This window comes from Mustela nivalis (genome assembly GCF_964662115.1).
Source record: "Mustela nivalis genome assembly, chromosome: 1".
NCBI classification, from domain to species: Eukaryota; Metazoa; Chordata; class Mammalia; order Carnivora; family Mustelidae; genus Mustela; species Mustela nivalis.
In genome coordinates, this window is record NC_139020.1 from 112,740,514 (window position 1) to 112,758,397 (window position 17,884).

A 17,884-nucleotide genomic window follows, 5' to 3' on the forward strand; every position below is an offset into this window, starting at 1 on the left:
GCTCCTCATTTGTGTCCATTCAAGGCCTGATTTTGAAAGAAGTGTTTCGGGGAGCTTCATAGTACCCCATGCCCTGCTTCCCATGGTGGCCAGGGGAGACAGGTCCTTCCAATATGGAGGAGAACTGTTCCCCAAAGGAGCATTCTGGAGATCAGCTGGGATATCCTCAGCAAAAAGCGCAGCAGCAGAGCGAGTAACCTCCTACCTGCACTGAATGAGGGCTCCTTGCAGAGGGACATGTCGTCCTAGACAGCCCAGGAAAGAGACATTCTTCAAACCCTCTTCAGACTGATGACCGGGCCAGGCAGCCTGGCAAATGTGCACCAGCATCCGGGCCCAGGCCGTGGCCTGAGGACAGACACAAAGCCACCCTGTTCCCCAGCCAGACCTCTAACAAGCCACTCCTGCTGCCCACTGCTCAGACGTCCCCTGTTTACATTCTACTCAGCAGCCAGACCTAATCCTTGGGCTCCGGATCTGCACTTAATCCTGTTTCTGTATATCCTCTAGATCAATACGTGTTAATAATAGTCATCACCGTGGGTAAGAACCGTGTCTGAGGACTTCGGAGTCCTCCGGGTTTGGTGCCAACAGGAGAAAATATGGAAAAGAAAACCCAAACATTTACAAACATTCCAGAATGTTTAGTTCAGCCTGCCCCACATAAATATGAGACAGTCCAGGAGATACTAATTTTCCTGAGACAGGCTTATTTTGTCCCAAATAAAATTTGCCAAAAAAAAAAAAAAATAGCCCCAAACGCACAAAAAAACCCCAAGTCACCAGTCTCTGCTTCTCTCTCGCTTCTCTGGGCCACAAGATCTTTTCATGTAGTTTGCTTCAACACTATTGTATTTCTTCTGGGCTTTGAAACTGAGCCCCTCTCTTTGATGGATATTAGCAAAACGTGCTTTCGTGTCTCCCTAATGAACTTTCACTTGGAAAATACCCCAAACTAGGAAGATGCTAGAAGTGTAATGATATTTTGTTTAAAGCAAAGAGAGACGCTGTCTTTTGGTTCCCTTCTCTTCGGTCAGCCCCAGAGGAATAATCAGCCAAGAATCACAGATGGGATCATTTACAGTTTTACTTTCAAGCTCCCCCGCCCTTCCAGACTGTGTTTACTCGGTCAAAGTCTTCAGACCCACAGGGTGGGCCTCCCGACAGCCCCCTCTTGCCCGCGCTCAGATACCCTGACTGGGATTTAATCTGTGCCGATCTGTCAGAAAGCGACTGATGGAGAGGCTTCTTTGTGACGCTGGTGGTAAACCTGAGGGGACAGAAGAGGCCAGATGTGGAGCCAGTATTCTTCAGGGGACCCATCGGCCCTGGCCTGGAGGAGCCCAGGATGGCAGGCCCGCAGTAATTACTGGCTAAACAAAGGGAAAATCCACCCAAAATGGAAGACGGCTTGGCGCCAGAGAGAAAACCCCCTTTAGGGGGAGTGTTATTTATTTATTTATTTTAACAATTGAAAATATCCTGTGGGGAACGGCTTTCTAACATCTAATCACATTAATCTTCAAAGTAAAACTAAGACTGGAGGAAACAAGCGAGCGACGAATCTTAAAGCCATTCGACCTGCCGAGGTTGGCTGTTTTCTCAGGGAGAGATTAGCGAAAATGATTAGTATTTTCATGAACAAAATGGGGTAAAACCGGACAGGTTACTACAGACCCAAGACAACTGTCGAGAGCACCAACTTCTCAGTGTGACCCAATCAGAAAAGGAGTGGGCTGGGCCTCAGGAAGCAGGCTGTGTTCTTCTTGCTTGGTGTCTAACCAGTTGTGGAGGCTTGGCCAAGTCTTTGCCTTCCGACTTCTACTTTCCCACTTCTTCCTCTATAAAATGGGGACATCCAGGTTCTGGGCTTCAAGCAAGGCCATGAAGGTGACAGCACTGTGGGATCCGTACCATGTGACCGTTTATGATCAACCACCCTTGGTGTGTGGACTCGAGAAGCAGAGATTCCCTCCTTCATCAAGGTCACCCTCCATCATCCTAACTCCCCCGTTGGGAGGTTCAAGTCTTCTCGCCCCTGTGCTTTTGCTCAGATTATTGGCTCAGCTTGGAAGGCCTGCCCATTTCCCTCTTCTGAATTTCCCAAATCCACTCTTCTCTACTGGAGACTCAGTTCAAACCTTAACTCCTCCATATGCCTTCTCTGACTTTCCTGCTTGCCCCCTGTACAAAACGACCACACCCCTTCCCAGTTCCTGCAGCACCAGTCTCCTGGGACCTTCAGCCTCCCTGTCTCTGTTCTGTCATTTCCGTCCATCATCTGACCTTTCCTACCATTTTGCTCAAGTGTGGGGCTGTGTCTGTTGTGTCTCAGGACAGAGCCAAGCACGGGGCCATGCACCCAGCCGGCACTCACTATTTGCTTCAGAAATGAGAACTGCTGTTGTGACATTCTTTACCTGGGTTTTATTGAAAAGCAGCTACAGATCAGATCGTCCTTGTTCTACACAGAGCTGTGTTCTCACTCTGCAGTCACCACGGCTCCGTGCGGAGGGAAGACACGGTTCTAGCGTCACGGCTCCGCGTCTCAGTTAATTCACGCTGTGCCAAGGAAGCATTGCCTGTATACCTAAACAATAAATATACAACATAAATGTAATCTGTCTGATCAGGTGGGGAAAAAAAGACCAGCAAGCTGTGTGCACTGAAGGCAGCCAGCCACAGAGACTCAAAGGAGAACTCATACAGCATCTCATAAATCAGAGCCCTGGCAGAAAACAGCATCGCGTGTCCAGGTCCAGTCCCAGGCAAGGTAGAGGGAGTTAGAGGGGGGGGGGCTATAGCGATTGAGTGACTATGTTGTTCCCATTTCAGAAATGTTACAGTGGCCTCTGGAAGGCTGTTTATGGAAGTCCTTTCTGGGCACAAGAGGCAGTCTGAAATACGTAGCTTAGATGTTGAAACATGGTCATTTCTGAAATATTTTAGTATCTTCGGGACAATGAGACAGAATATTTATAATCTGCATGGTCTCAGGAATGCCTTAAAACCTCCTAAAGTGGAGTAAACATCAGTCCCCCTGGTGTCCTGCTTCTCCCAGTAGTGAGCACTGTGGCTGGCGGAGAGACCCACAAAACAATACGTTTTAAGCCACTGAAGTACCAGGAGACTGCACAGCAAATCTATTTCAAAAACTAAACACGCTGAGTTTATGTACTCTGCAAAAGAAAGGGACACAAGACAGTCAGAAATGATGGAGGACGATAATAAACATGAGTTGAAGCAACCTGAAAGGGAGCCAGGCTGTCTGCTGCTGTCGAAGCATGACTGGGGAGCAGAGCACGAGACCCACAGTGGGGACCTCAAGGCTGTGCTTCCGAGCTCCCAAGGCTTGGCGGGGGGGGGGGGGGGGGGGGCAGCCTCAATGGCCTGCTTCCCGGTACCCTGGCCAGAGATTAGGGTGAGGTCTATGTTTAAAGTCCACCAGAGACAAGATGGAGTGGAATGAATGGGGGCTTTGGAAACAGCAAGCCAGCTGGGGTTGTCGATGGGTTAGTTAACTTCTTTGAGATCGTTCATGGGAACAGGAGAGCAGAGTTTACAGAAGAGAGCCAGTGATGGTCCCAGAGCCTGGCCACGTTGAAGAGATAGCATCCCCTCTCCTCATTTCCATTTCTCATGAATCTTTGTTATTTGCAGGGTTGCTATGTAGATCAAATTAGGATGTGTATGGACACATGTGGACAAATCCAAACAAGCATAGGGGATTCTTAAGACCACTCATAAGTCTTTCTAAGAAGAGGAGGACACCATGCGAGGACAGAGGTGGAAGCAGGGATTGGAGGGATGTGGCTCAAGCCAAGGATGGCTGGTGGCCGCCAGTAGCGAGGAAGAGGCAAGGAAGAATTCTCCCCCAAGTCAGAGGGAGGGTGGCCCTAAAGACACCTGGATTTCAAACCACAAACCTTGAGAACTGTGGGAGGGAATGTATCTCTGTTGGTTAAGCATGTGGTCTGTGGTGATTTGTACGACGGCGCCAGGAAACAAATACAGGTGCTTCTTCCGTGTTTAGTTTACATTTGAACATTTACCCCATTAGACACCCCCCAAACTGCAGAATGGAGCTCTACCCAGAACAAGGCTCATATTTCATGTTTTATTTCTGCAGACCTTTGTCATTATGTTAGCAGCCAGAATCTCATTAGGGAACTGCTTATAACAGCTTGGTCCTTCTAGAACCACCCTAAGCAAGAAGTCTGCCTGGTCTTCCCAGGAAATAAATTTTCTTGGGCCAGCTAAGGAGGAAGCAGCATTTTGCAGAAGGGGTGGGCTGGAATGGAGGAAGAACCCCATAATACACTTTTGAAGAGCCTACAGAGGGTTTTTCAGTGCCCCCTCTCCTTTAGCCTAACAGAAAGAGGGCCTGTGGAGCTTTCTTCCAGTTCTGTTCACCAACAGACACTAAATCTACCTTGCGTGGTGCTGAACCAAGAGTTCTACGCACTGAGTCCGTGGAACGAGCCCTGCGCTAGGTGTCAAGGACCTCGTTCGTGATCCATTCTTGCTTTTGCAACTCACCAGCTCTCCCAGACTCATCTGTGAAATGAGGAGACCGCGTCCCTGCGGGGTGGTCCTGGGCGACAGTGACAAGAGCGTGGATGTGCGTGTAAAATCATGAAGTGCCGTGCAAATGGTGAGTGGTGAAATCATTATCACCCTCATCCTCCACCAACTGTCAGCACCTGTGGGGTGGGGATCCTCCAAGAGCACCAGGAAAACTGGATCCAAGTGTCCAGCTGGAGAAAGAGGAGTCAGCTGCAGTGCCTGATCCTCTGGTATGGGTTGCCCTGGGGGAGAGCAGTTGAGATGAGCTCTCCCAGTGGGTAATAAAATGAGGCTACGTAGGGAGGAAGCAGGATGTATAAAGCCCAGGAGCCTGATCTGTTTCTGAGATCAAACAGAGCAGCATTGTACCGGGGTGTGGAGCTGATGTCAGCGTCTAGAATGCTGGTCGGAATCGCCCTGGTTACGCAGCTGGACCGGAATAAGGCAAGTCTGTATCTGAACTCATTAATTTTTACAACCAACTGAACTGTTCTGCCTTTTTTTTGGGGGGGGGGGTGTTGGAGGAGGTGGTGCAGGGGCAGAACAAGGGAAGGAAGGGAAAAGGGAGGGGCTAGTATGTATGGAACAGGGGGCTTCCCACCAGCAGACACTATCTCATTATTCCCCCAGCAAACCCTAGCTTCAAACCTCCAGCCCCCTGGACAGCTCAGCAGAGCGGCTGCAGCAAGGGGAGAACCAAGAACGCCAATGAAACGTAAGGATAATTAGAGTGGCACAAGCCACTCCTAGGAGTTCGAGTTATGTCAATGTTTCCATTATATGCCTCACTTTTTGGGGTTTATAACGGAGCTATAAAAACTCACGCCAGCTGAGAATTTGGCAGGCCAGGTCGCAGCAAAGGAGGGACTGTTTTTTAATTCAATTCAGCTGCTTGTAACTTGGGGTGGGGAGCACGTCGTACATTTGGACGAGTGGAAGGGGCTGGTTTCAAGTCCTGAGCACTATTGCTGTCTGATCCCCACCCCCTCCTACTCCTACTGTCTCCTTTGTGCTGTCACCAAAGAAACACCATTATATAAACACATCCCACCAGCTTTCTGAGCAGGGAATCCATAGCCACTCTCCCCAGGGCCAGATAATTCAGATTTTATCCATCCCTCGGGAGGATACCGATCAATCCCCTTCCAGCAAAGGTGCAAACCATTTCACCCAAACCACTACACCAAAGACAGTCAAGCCTCTGCAAGTGAGCTGTTTGGTGGGAGAGCTATTCCAGACAAATCCCAGTGCTGGGGGCCTCTGACATTGTCGTCACGGGCTTTGACTCAGCGGATAAGTATCATCCCCATCTTATAGGTGGGTTTATTGGCTTCTCAAGCACAGAGTTAAGAGAGTTTCCTCCATGTTTTATCCCACGGTCTCTGATTCCATTGAAGTCCCCAAATCCCACAGGATCTTTAACAATCCAGTGCATAAGCTACCCCCCACCATGAAGCCTTCTGTGATTCTCCTGCTAGAAGTCCTCCCTCTCACCTTCGGTCTCTTGTCTGCTCTTTTCCTATAAGACGTATATCATTTGACTGCTGTGTTATAGTTGACCGATCTGGGCATGTTTTATTTCCATACCATGAGACTCTTCTGACAGAGTCCCGAGCTTATTAATCTCTACTTGCTCCAAAGTGCCAAACTTTGAGTGGGTGCCAAGCAAGGTGAACTCTGCTCAGATAGTATGGGCAGAATTAATCACTTAAATAATTAATAATGATATTCAGAAGCCAGGTGGCTAATAGCAGAGGTATTAGGAAAGCTCAGAACAGATAGGGACTTATCAACTCCTTCTTTCTTAATAGAAGGGAAGACAGAGGAAGACATAGATTGGTAGGAAGGTTTAATTAATAGGGTGAAACTATAGGTCATTGGACAATACCACGGACTTATAAGCAGGAAACTTGAGTTGGAATCTAAGCTCCACCACTATAGGTCACCTTCATTTTCCTGAGCCTCAGGGTCTTCATCTATAACATGGGGTCAATATGACCTATGCCACCAAACATCACAGAACTGTAGTAGGTTCTATCAGTTAAGAGTGTGTTTGGTTGCAAGGTACAACAAATGGATTACAGTGGTTTCGATAAACAAGAGCTTATTTTTTTTCACATAAGAACAAGAGGAGGTAGGCAGTTCAAGGTGTAAATCTCAACGATGCCTTAGGAGATCCAGGTTCTTCCTGTATTTCTGTCCTAACATCCTTGCCATGTTGGTTCTCTTCCTCATACTTGTCATCTCTTGGTCACAAGATGACTACCATAGTTTCTGCAACATGTACACATTCAAGAAGAACGGATGGGGCAGAAGCCTTTCTCCTGTGAGTCTTTCTCAGCCAATTCATCTTCACATCTCTTTAGACACCTTGGGCCACCCGCCCACCTTCAAATTGATCAGTTGAGATGGGGAGTTGGATTGCCATGACTGACATAGACCCATCATTACACATCACCTGGTGCTGAGGTAGAGACAAAGCGAAGATCTTTCTGTGTACCAGATCAATTCAGCAGGCAAGAAGGATGGCAGTTGGGTGAGCAACCAACAGGGTCTCATGGTAAAACATGATACAGCTGAGCTCCTCAGAGTGTGATCCCTACATTGACAGCATCTGGGAACTTGTTAGAAAGGCAAAGTGTCTGGGGGCACCTGCGGGGGGTGCTCAGTTGGTTGAGTATCCAACCCTTCACTTCGGCTTAGGTCATGATATCAGGGTCATAGGAAGGAGCCCCAGGTTGGGCTCTGTGCTCAACATGGAGTCTGCTTAGGATGCTTAGGATTCTCTCCCTCTCCCTCTCACCCCACCACGAACCCCTGTTCACACATGTGTGTGCTCTCTCTCTCTCTCAAAAAAAGGAAAAAAGGAAGGAGGAGAAAGGACAGGATAAGAAAGGAAAAGAAAAGAAAAGAAAAAAAAATAAAAGAATAGAAAAGTGTCTGGCTTCACCCCAGACCTGCTGAGTCAGAAATTCTGGAATGGGGCCCAATAAAATATGCATTAACAAGCCCTCGAAAGGATTCTGATGCTCACTCAGGTTTGAGAACCACTGGGATAAAGTTGAGAAAAACTTAGCAACCAAGTTGGAGATTCAATGATATTAATGAAAGGTATTCTTCATCAGAGCCCTCCTCTGGGAAGAGAGAAAGAGAAGAGGGAAAGGTAGGGAGGGAAGGAGAAGCAGCTAACCTTTGTTGAGTACCTACTCAAGGTGGGCAATGTCCTTGGTGCCTTCACCAGTCTCTTCTCACCCAATCTGAACAAACCCCATTTTCACAAATGAAAGTTTAAGTGACTTGTCCAAAGTTATTCAGCTGATAAATGACTTAGCTCAAAATCAAATTTTGGTCTGATTCCAAGCCAGTGGGCTTCCAACTGCTACACCTAAAAGGAAAGAGTCCTGATAAACTTAGAAGGACTCAATTTATAGAAATGTGATTTAAAAGTAAAACTCATCGTTCCTTTACTGGGCATTTAGAGCCGTCTACTGTTTTGTTCTGATCTATCTTCCAGCCTTACCTTCGCTTCATCTCCCCCCTCCCCCACTCCCATACCCTTATCCTGGCTTGGAGCCACCTCCACATTTCCCCTTTCTTGGGCTTGCCATGTAGCCTCAAGGCCTCAACTTGCTCCTGCCCTCTATAACGCCCTCCCTTCCCTTTTCGGCCTGCTGAACTTTATTCTTTGTAAATGATTAAACAACTAAAACTGACCTTTAATGTGTTCACGGTATAGTTCATAAAACCAACTTGGCCTTCAATGATTGTGTAATAAATGGATGCAAGAATGCCTACTTTGAATTCTTTTCCTATCCAAGAGGCACCTCCAAGTTTTTCTTTCTAACCCACCAGCATTTTGCTTGCATTTCTGATTTCTCAATCTGTCCTGTGATAAGATGATACGTATGCCTCTCTTTCCCAGGCAAAGTGTGAACTCCCAAAGCCAAGGTGTAGTCTCACTCATCTCTATCCTCCATAACAGCCAGTACAGGTTCTTACACTTAGTAAATGCTCAAAAACCACACATACAGGATGGAACAACATAACGTGAAATGTATACCTGTACATTTCAAAGAATTCAAACAACTGTGTTTTTCAATTAGCTGATGAATCCTACCATTTTTAATGGACAAAAGTCTATTTCATACTAATGTTGTTGATGGAGGAGCAAACCTTTCCTTTGGATCATTCTAGTAGATTTTACCTTGCCCAGTGCTTAGCTAATCCAATTCTGAGACTACAGCGTCACTGCTGGATGTTGAAATGGAGCCATTTTGGGAAGCTGAGTGGAAAACCTCCCAGTAGGAGTTATTTACGCACCTGCTGGATTGCCTATAATAAATGATACTGGCCAACTCATGGTGCGATCTCTTAGCACTCTGTACTCTGGCCATTCCCTCCCTGCCTGCATTTACTGGATGACTTCCAAGAATGTTTAGAAATTAAATCTATTTTGCAGCCTCCAGAAAGTATCAAGGAACAACTTTAAAAGTGATACTGAGCTGTAGATAATTACATTTATTTTTTTTTTAATCCTTAAAGAACACCTTTTTTTTTTTTAATAAATTCTGAGTGTTAGGGGCATGGACAGTGAGGGTTAGAAGAAAGGATCAGAGAGAAAATATGAAAGTGGTTGCTAAAATCTGGCACTTTCTAGGCAGAAAATAACATAGGTTGAAAGAAAGTTTATAAACATAAATATCAAAAAAGGCAGAATAATATATTCAATTACCTTGTCACTCTTGTCTACCTCCATAGGCATTCTTCAGGATTTTCTGGATATTCATTCAACATAACTAACCAATAAGACCCTATACCATGGGCCCTGCCTATGAGTTGCAAAAAGAGAAAGAACACCAAAAGAATGACTGCAATTTTTTTAGCTTTTAAGAACTTAAAATGCCTTTAAAAAAAAAAAAAAAAGACTTTATTTATTTATTATTTGACAGACAGAGACCACAAGTAGGCAGAGAGGCAGACAGAAAGAGAGGAGGAAGCAGGCTCCCCCCTGAGCAGAGAGCCCGATACGGGGCTCGATCCCAGGACCCTGGGATCATGACCTGAGCCGAAGGCAGAGGCCTTAATCAACTGAGCCACCCAGGTGCCCCCTTAAAATGCTTTTAAATACTTGATCTCATTCAATTGAATCTCACTGCAGAGATGAGTAAACTGAAGAACATATGAGCAGGACCATAGGTTTATAGGTAAACTGAGTCAGTGCCCACACATACACAGGACTCTAAGTCCTGTGCTCTTCCATCTCTACCCCTCTGCCACAAAGACAAGGACTGTTTTAAACAAATTTATAGAATATAATATACACTCCTACAATATGATAAACTCTAGATGATGTCTTTTACAGACTTCTGAATAAAAAAGCATCAGAGTGAAATGTTAAACTTCTTCTACAAAAGTCCCCCACTGAAATGACCCAGAGAAGAATTAAAAAGAAAAGCGTTAGGGAAAGAAAGGACAAGTACAGGACAATATGGCTTTTGCATGGTAGAAAATGTGGTGTCATCCTGTCCAACATGGTGCAGATGGGACCAGGTTAAAAAAACACTGAGGGGCATCTCACCATTCCACCTCCTGGGAAACAGCAGTGCTTACAAGAAGTAAATGGCAGGGAGACTATGAGAGCCCCACCAAACCTGACTGGCCCCCATGCAATTATCAGTGTTTAAGGGTCAGAGGCAGCAATGACAAGGGTGCTGGCTCAGAGGAGACAAAATTTACAAGAGCATAAAAGACACTAAAAAAGCCGTAGCTAATTAAAATTTTCATTAAAACCAATAAAGAAGGAGCACCTAGGTGGCTCTGTTGTTAAGCATCTGCCTTCCACTCAGGTCATGATTCTAGGGTTCTGGGATGGAACCCCTTGTTGGAATCCCTGCTCAGCAGGGAGTCTGCTTCTCCCTCTCTGCTCTCTTGCTATCTCTGTCTCTCTCAAATAAATAAATAAAATCTTTTTAAAAATGGAAAAATCTTAAAATGTCATAAAGAATAGAATGAGCACTGCAAAAAGTCAAAATTGTTGACACAGTAAAGAAATTTGAAAAACTGCCATAGAATGAGGAGGAAAAGACAAGATGATTGAAATAATGAGAGAAAAAAATGTTGTACTTAAAGAACATATAATACAGAAATCATAGATCAGAGATGTTCCTAAAGAAAGAGAGAGAGAGAAAGCAGAATAAATAAGACAAACAAAATAAACAAAAATATAAAAGAAGAAAACTTTTCTGCACTCATGTATTCATAAGGATCCATCAGTCTCCTGTGACAGAAATGCAACACCAAACTTAAAAGAGACTGGGACATACAATTTTTATTCCAAGCAGCCATGTGCCCATATGAAAATCAAGAATTATGTTAGCAAGAAGGAAAATATGGATTGGGGGAACCACTACCAACCTCTGCCATAACTGAATAAAACATGCATATTTGCAAATCAAAAGATCTCAGAGTACCCAGCAGAATTACCTCAAAAACTTCAACTACAAGACACATTTAAGTTCAAGAACAATAGAAGAATTTCACATTATCCAGTCAGGGGAAAAAGAAAAAATGCAGGCTAGCCTCAGTCCTATAACAACCATCAGATGATAATAGTGACACACTTATAGTTTTGAGTGTAAAAGTTGCCAGTCAAGAATTCTGAACTCATCCAAGTTGTCATTCATGTCTAAAAAAAAAAATATATATATATATAGGAATATTTTCAGCTACTCAAAGATCCTAAAAAGTACATCCCTCACATGTCTTCTGAAAAAAAGTACTTAAATTATACTCTCACCAACTAAGAAATAAATTAAAGTAAGACTGAAGAAGTTTTGGTGAAATAGACCCCTCAAGGTGATCTCTAAAAGCAATTAAATATACCACCTGGGGGTGCCTGGGTGGCTCAGTGGGTTAAAGCCTCTGCCTTCGGCTCAGGTCATGATCTCGGGGTCCTGGGATCGAGCCCCGCATCGGGCTCTCTGCTTGGCGGGGAGCCTGCTTCCTCCTCTCTCTCTCTGCCTGCCTCTCTGCCTACTTGTGATCTCTCTCTCTGTCAAATAAATAAAATCTTTAAATATACCACCTAAGTAATTTTTAAAGCATTACTGAAAATGAGTTTTTAAATACAAACCATAATTACTGAAAAAGAAAAAATGTTAAAAAATAATCACACAATAAAATAGGTATACAGTCATCAAAATTCAATGAATATACACTTGTGTTTTATGCCTTTTGTTGTTTGTAAATTTTACCTTAAAGGGGGGAAAACTGCAAACAATTATTAAACTCTGGTTAATGATATTTGTGCTGAAGTATTTAGGGGAAAATACTCTGACATGTTCACTTTACTTCAAAATGCATTTTAAAAAAAAAGGGGGGGGGTTGAATGGATAGATACATGATAAAGCAAGCAAAGTAGAATGGTAAAAGTGGAAATGAGATGCTGGGTATATGAGTGTTCACTGTAGAATTTTCCAACTTTTCTGTAGTTTTGAAAATTTTTATAAAACAGTGTGTTGGAAGAAAAAATAATACTTGGGTCTAAAATCACAGATTACATAAATAAAATAGGGAACTGAGTGAAATCGGGCAGAATGGGGGAAATAACAGTGTGTTTGTTTTTTAACCTTACATAGAAGGCAGTCGATAGCATTTTTTAAAATCGGTAACTAGAAAAGTATAGGTTCCTATACATATGTTTTAAATTATCAAGGCAATTCAAATAGAATTTAAAAATAAAACCTGTACATTCCATATAACTAACAGGAAAAAGAAAGAAGAAAAACAAAAAAGAAAAAAAATTAAGCAAAGAACACAAACTAGTTTTAAAAAAAGAAGCATAAGCGACTTGACAAAAGTGAAGACTAACATAGTAACCATGACAATAAATATAAATGGCTTAAACTACTGTATTTGAAAAACTAAACCTGCCAACATGCTTTCCCAAGACAGCACCTAGAACAAAGAAAGAAAAGCATCAAAATAAGGGAGGAGGAACTAGCAAATATAGCACACACATAAACCCACAATCTATAAAGAAATCAGGATCACAATGTTTTCCATCCAAGTAGAACTTAAATGATAAAGCTTAAGTGAAATTTAGATAAATCCTGACAAAGTGAGCAACTCACAAAGAAAACATAAATGTCATGAACTTTTATATGCCACAATAATATACAATAAAAATAAACAAAGAATTCTTAGATATTCAGAGGAAAATTAATAGAAATGTAACAGTAACAGGAAGCTTTAAGACTATGTCTTTGATAGCTCAGAAAGGTAATATGCATACAATAATATAACAGTAAGTTAGGAAGCACCCCAGGTATGCTTCAAGCAATATAGAGTTGATCAGGACAATAACTTTGCTCGGTCTAGAAGCTACATTTTTCTTAAAGAAAGCATACCACATGCAAGTTTCTTTGGCATCACAAATGTGCATTTACACTTGGCCTATGTTGTCTACAAGCCCCATCTGCATATGTGCTGCCAACAAACCACTCTCTACATGGGGGATCCAGCAAGACTCATGAGCTATAAAGTCTAGAGAAGTTTCCGTTGTTGATTTAGAGGAAGAAGCAATGGTATGGGCTATAAGAACTGGAAAAGATTTCTTGTAACTGTTAAACTCTGAGATATTTCAAAGCAATGGGTCCTAGTAAAAGATCAGATGATAGAACAAGCTGGTTCAAGGTCTTCCAAGCCAGTTTCGGTTGCCTAGGTCTAGATCCTGCTTCCAGAAAAAGAAATGACAGAGATGGGAAGAGGGGAAAGTTGATAGATGGACATGAGGACATTCTGAATTTGCAGTAATGACAAGATAGCCCACTGGAGATACTTTGGAGGCTGTTGGAAATGTGGAACAGGATCTGGGTTGGAAATGTGAATTGGAGAGTAACCATCGCCAATGTCAGTTAAAACCACACCATTCAAGGTAATGGCAGCGGGACGCGTGGGTGGCTCAGTGGGTTAAGCCTCTGCCTTCAGCTCAGGTCATGATCTCGGTACTGGGATCAAGCCCCACATGGGGCTTTCTGCTCAGCATGGAGCCTGCTTCCCTCTCTCTCTCTCTGCCTGCCTCTCTGCCTACTTGTGATCTCTCCATCTCTCTCTGTCAAATAAATAAATAAAATCTTAAAAAAAAAAAAAAAAAAACGTTTCTGGCAGAGAGGATTTTGGATTAGCAAAGCCCAAGAAAGCCAGATGATGGAGACATGGGAAGCCAAGCAGAGAATTCTGTGCATGACATCATAGGCAATATAAAGCTAACAAAGGTTTTGGATTAGGAAAGTGGTTCTAATTACTAGGAAATTTCTATTTTGAAGACCAGTTTTGCCCCACTATATCTCTGTCAGCAGCTGGTGTTTCTTCTGTCCTATGGGGTAACACAAAATTCATCTTTTCCTTCTTCTACATCTCAATAGAGGGAAAAGCAGAAACAGCGTTTAGTCTTCATGCATTAGCAAGCCTAGAAAGAGAAGACACAACACACTCTGAGAAAACCACATTAATCATCAACCCAGGAAACGGGAACACTCTACAAAACCATTGGTATAAATTCAATATTTACATAAAAATCTGGACATTCAAGTTCTTGTTACCACAGGGAAGGAAAACACGTAAAGCCGCCAGAAAGAGAAACCCACTTGCTACCTAGACTCACCGATTCATATTTTAGGGCCACATTCTCCTTTCACAGAGAAGAGGACGGAGTTTCCAAAAGACAGTCGGCATCTTGATCAATAGCATGTCCACACAATTTACAATTCCCACCTGACCCTTCCCACGCTGGGGCTGAATAAACCATAGCCCCAAGGGCATAAGGACCTACCTGATGTCACGCAGTCAGTAAGCATCCGAACTAGTTGTCAAACCCAGTTTGCCCCACCACTCAGCCATACACACCGACCAAAGCATGCCAGACCCACAGAGAGGACAAAATGAAAAAATTGGCTGTGTTGTGTCCGAAGAAGCAAACCCATGCAAATCTTATCTGTTCTTTGGCAAGATGAAAACCCCAGATGATGGAGGAACAGCATATGCTCATCTGGGGTTGGGGGGAAGCCCCTGGGACCCTCCTTATAATTTCTATGAAAGAGATAGCATCTGCCAGCCCCCTTCCCCGGGGACCTTACTACAAATATGGTTTGGCTGGAGCCCAGCCAGACTTCCTGGATCAGAATCTCAGGGCCCTAGAACATGAGTTCCTCAAAAGCCCCCCCCACCCCAGTGAAATCTCACTTGGAGTCAAGTAGGGGAGCCTCTGGTTCTATATTCTTGAGCAACGAACACATGAAGAGTGAATCCAGATCTTGTCCCCGAGCCCGGGGAAGACCAGACAGGAGTCATCCACCCACCTTCAGTCCCCAGGCCCTCCCGTGCCCTTCTTGGCCCCCCACGTGTCGCTCAGCTCAGCTCAGCCCAAAATGAGTCCTCCTGAAGGACATCCTTCTGCCATTTTAATCTCTAAAACCTGTCATAAAAGCAGCTCTTCTCTCCTAATGAGGTAATTGGTGCCATAATGCCATTAGGAAAGTGCCCCTGGCGTGTGGCTCAATTAAGAAAGGTGTATTAAATGATTTACATTTCTTTATTTAGCTGAAACACGGGTTCTAGACTTGCTAAGTAATTTAATGTTAATGAGCCAGAGTATGGGGCTCATTTAATTCTGTCCTGTAGCTTTCTGACTAATACGTTGTGCTTCCTCACCCCACTTTCCAACTTTTCTTCTCCTAATGCTGGAAATGGAGAGAGACAGAGAAAAACACAGGCAGAAGGGAAAGCCTACATGAAGACTGCTTCTCAGCTAACGTGGCAGAGTGAACTTCCAGAGGGACAAGACTCTCTAGGTTAACTTTTGACCTTGCGGGTTTATCCTGGGCTTCAGCTAAACCAAAACACCAGATGGACGTCAATATGAAGGGCCTGATTGCGGTATTCCCGGCCCGTGAGATCTGGGGTCTCCAGGGAGGCTCTGGGAAGGTCTAAGGGGTAGCCCAACAGGGCCAGAAGTAGCAGTAGTGGCTCCAGAAAACTCACTGGAAATGCAGAGATCTATACCCTACTCCACACTTATTAAACCAGAATCTGGAGTTAGCAAGACCCTCCAGCACTCCTGACGCACTTTGAAATGTGAAAAGCACTAGTCTGGATCCTTCCAGAACAAATCAGAACTTCCCAGGCCTCTTTGGGAGATTTACCCATTAGAAGCCAGCCCATGCCTACCCTCATGGCACCATTTCTCTTTTCTGAAATGTGACACCATCCTCATAGGAGAAAAACCTTTTTTTTTTTTTTAAGTTTTTTATTTTTATTTTTAAAGAAAAGTTTCCCCAAGTAACAGAAAAGACCAAGAAAGAGTTCTGGACATAAGAAGTTCGAAAGCCCACATTTCATTTTATTCACATAACCACCAATCTCTCCTGCATCACACCCAAGGGCTGCCGCTGTGTCTCTGCCAAGCCACAATTACATGAAAAGCCAGGAGAAAAACATTCTTTCTGACACAGGAGAGCCAGGAGACCAACCTTCCAAGCTCATGGAATCACAGTGTGTGGGAGCTGGAAGGGGCCTCCGAAGTCCCTTCCTAGCCCTCGACCCTACAAAACAAGTCCCTCCCCACTCCTTCACCCTACAAAACAAGACACACAGGAGGCAACTGATTTGTTGGAGCAACCTCGGCCCATGAGTGGCGTGGAGCCGGCTGGCACTGGGCCCAGATCCCTTTTCTCCAGCCCTATTCTGTCACTCCAGGAGCCCTGGGGATATGTGCAGGAGCCCTAGCTCCGGGCCTGTGTGCAAAAGCCCTTTCACAAACGTGCACAACATGAACCTGTTCTCCTAAAGCAAACGTAACACTGCACAGTTGTGACCACTGCTGGGGAGGGGGCGGGGAGAGGGGGTCCCCAGAAACCGCTTGGCTGCTGGTCTCCAGATCACGGATCTGCCAGGATATTGGGCAGACAGTGAGAATCAACCCAAGCCTTTCTCAAAAGCTTGAACTCGGTATCAGATCAGAAAATGGCACCAACTCTTTCTTTTCACCATCTTTTCTTTCTCTTTTTTCACTCATCCCCCCCCCCCCCGCACCTCGCCCAGCAACCACCAATCTGTTCTTTGTTTTCTATGAGTTCAGTTTTTTAAGGCTCCACATATAAGTGAGATCATACGGTATTTATCTCTCTCTCTCTGACTTATCTCACTTTACTCTCTCTCCTTAACAGGCTGCTCTGTTCCAAAGAATGCTCTGGAGCATTCTCTCTGTGTGAGAAGCCCGGTACCACCAGCTCTGAGAACTAGCTCCACGACTGACTGATGACTTGCTTGCCCAAACTCACCATTTCTTTTTTCTTTGAATATGCACAACCCAACTTAGGAATGAAGACAGAATAACATAAATGTCCCTTAAAACTGAAAGTCTCAACCAACGGCCCCCAAACCTAGCAGACCCCATGAAACTTGGATCCAAAATGACCAAGTAATGGCAGTGGAAAAAAACCAGGTGAAAACATCGGCCACAATTTTCATAAAATCCAGCTGGATAAACCTCAATTCTCCAAAGCCCCTTTTTCTGCTCCCTGCAGAAGCCACACCACCTCCCTCACCATGTCAGTGTGTCCCTCCCAGGTGTCCCTCTAATGCCTGAAAATGACGACCGTCAGCCTCATGCTCATTCTGTCCATGAAAGTGAGGTTTGTATACCCAGGGCTCCTGGAATGGACCCTCCTCTTTCCTTTCCTCTTTCCTCTTCCTTCCTCCCTCCCTCCTCCCCTCAATCTTTTCCTCCTCCCTTCCTTCCTTCCAACCGTCCTTTCTTTTCTTTCTCTCTTTCCTTTTCTTTTCCTTTCTTTCCTTCCTTCCTTCCTTCCTTCCTTCTTTCTCTCTCTTTCCTTCTCTCTCTCTCTTTCTTGTCTTCCTTTTAGTCCTAAGCACCCTGTCATTTTTCTAAAATGGAGAAAGGGGGGAAAAGGAGGACAAGCCAACGAACCTTCCCCTCGGCGATGTGAGTGACTGCTATGTTTCCATGGCTAGCTCTCCACTGTTCTCTGTGACCCCTGCAGACTCCCCTTATGAGTGAGTGTCCCGGAATGTCTCTTTATTAGGTGTCTAGAGAAGGAAAGCTGTCCTGATGCCAGCGCCCCCACACTGAGGACTTTATTAGTTTTTTAATTTTCTGTCTGGGTGCTCCCGCTGCATCAAACTTTCCACAGCTGTTAGGAGCCATTAAGTAAGTAGCTTTATCGGCCCTTTCCCCCTCCCCACCCCCTCACTAATAACAGGAGAAATTTCTGGACATGCTACGTGGAACCTTTAAAAT

General features: G+C 44.5%; 1 long non-coding RNA gene across 1 annotated transcript; it reads right to left on the minus strand.

Annotated features, from left to right (window-relative positions):
* Positions 1–1,071: 1,071 nt before the first annotated feature.
* On the minus strand, positions 1,072–17,635 carry LOC309859186. Its single transcript, XR_014308588.1, has 3 exons — positions 17,555–17,635; positions 2,421–2,590; positions 1,072–1,270 (listed from the first exon to the last, which is right to left on the minus strand). It is a non-coding gene; the product is annotated as an uncharacterized lncRNA (long non-coding RNA).
* Between the last annotated feature and the right edge of the window lie 249 nt (positions 17,636–17,884).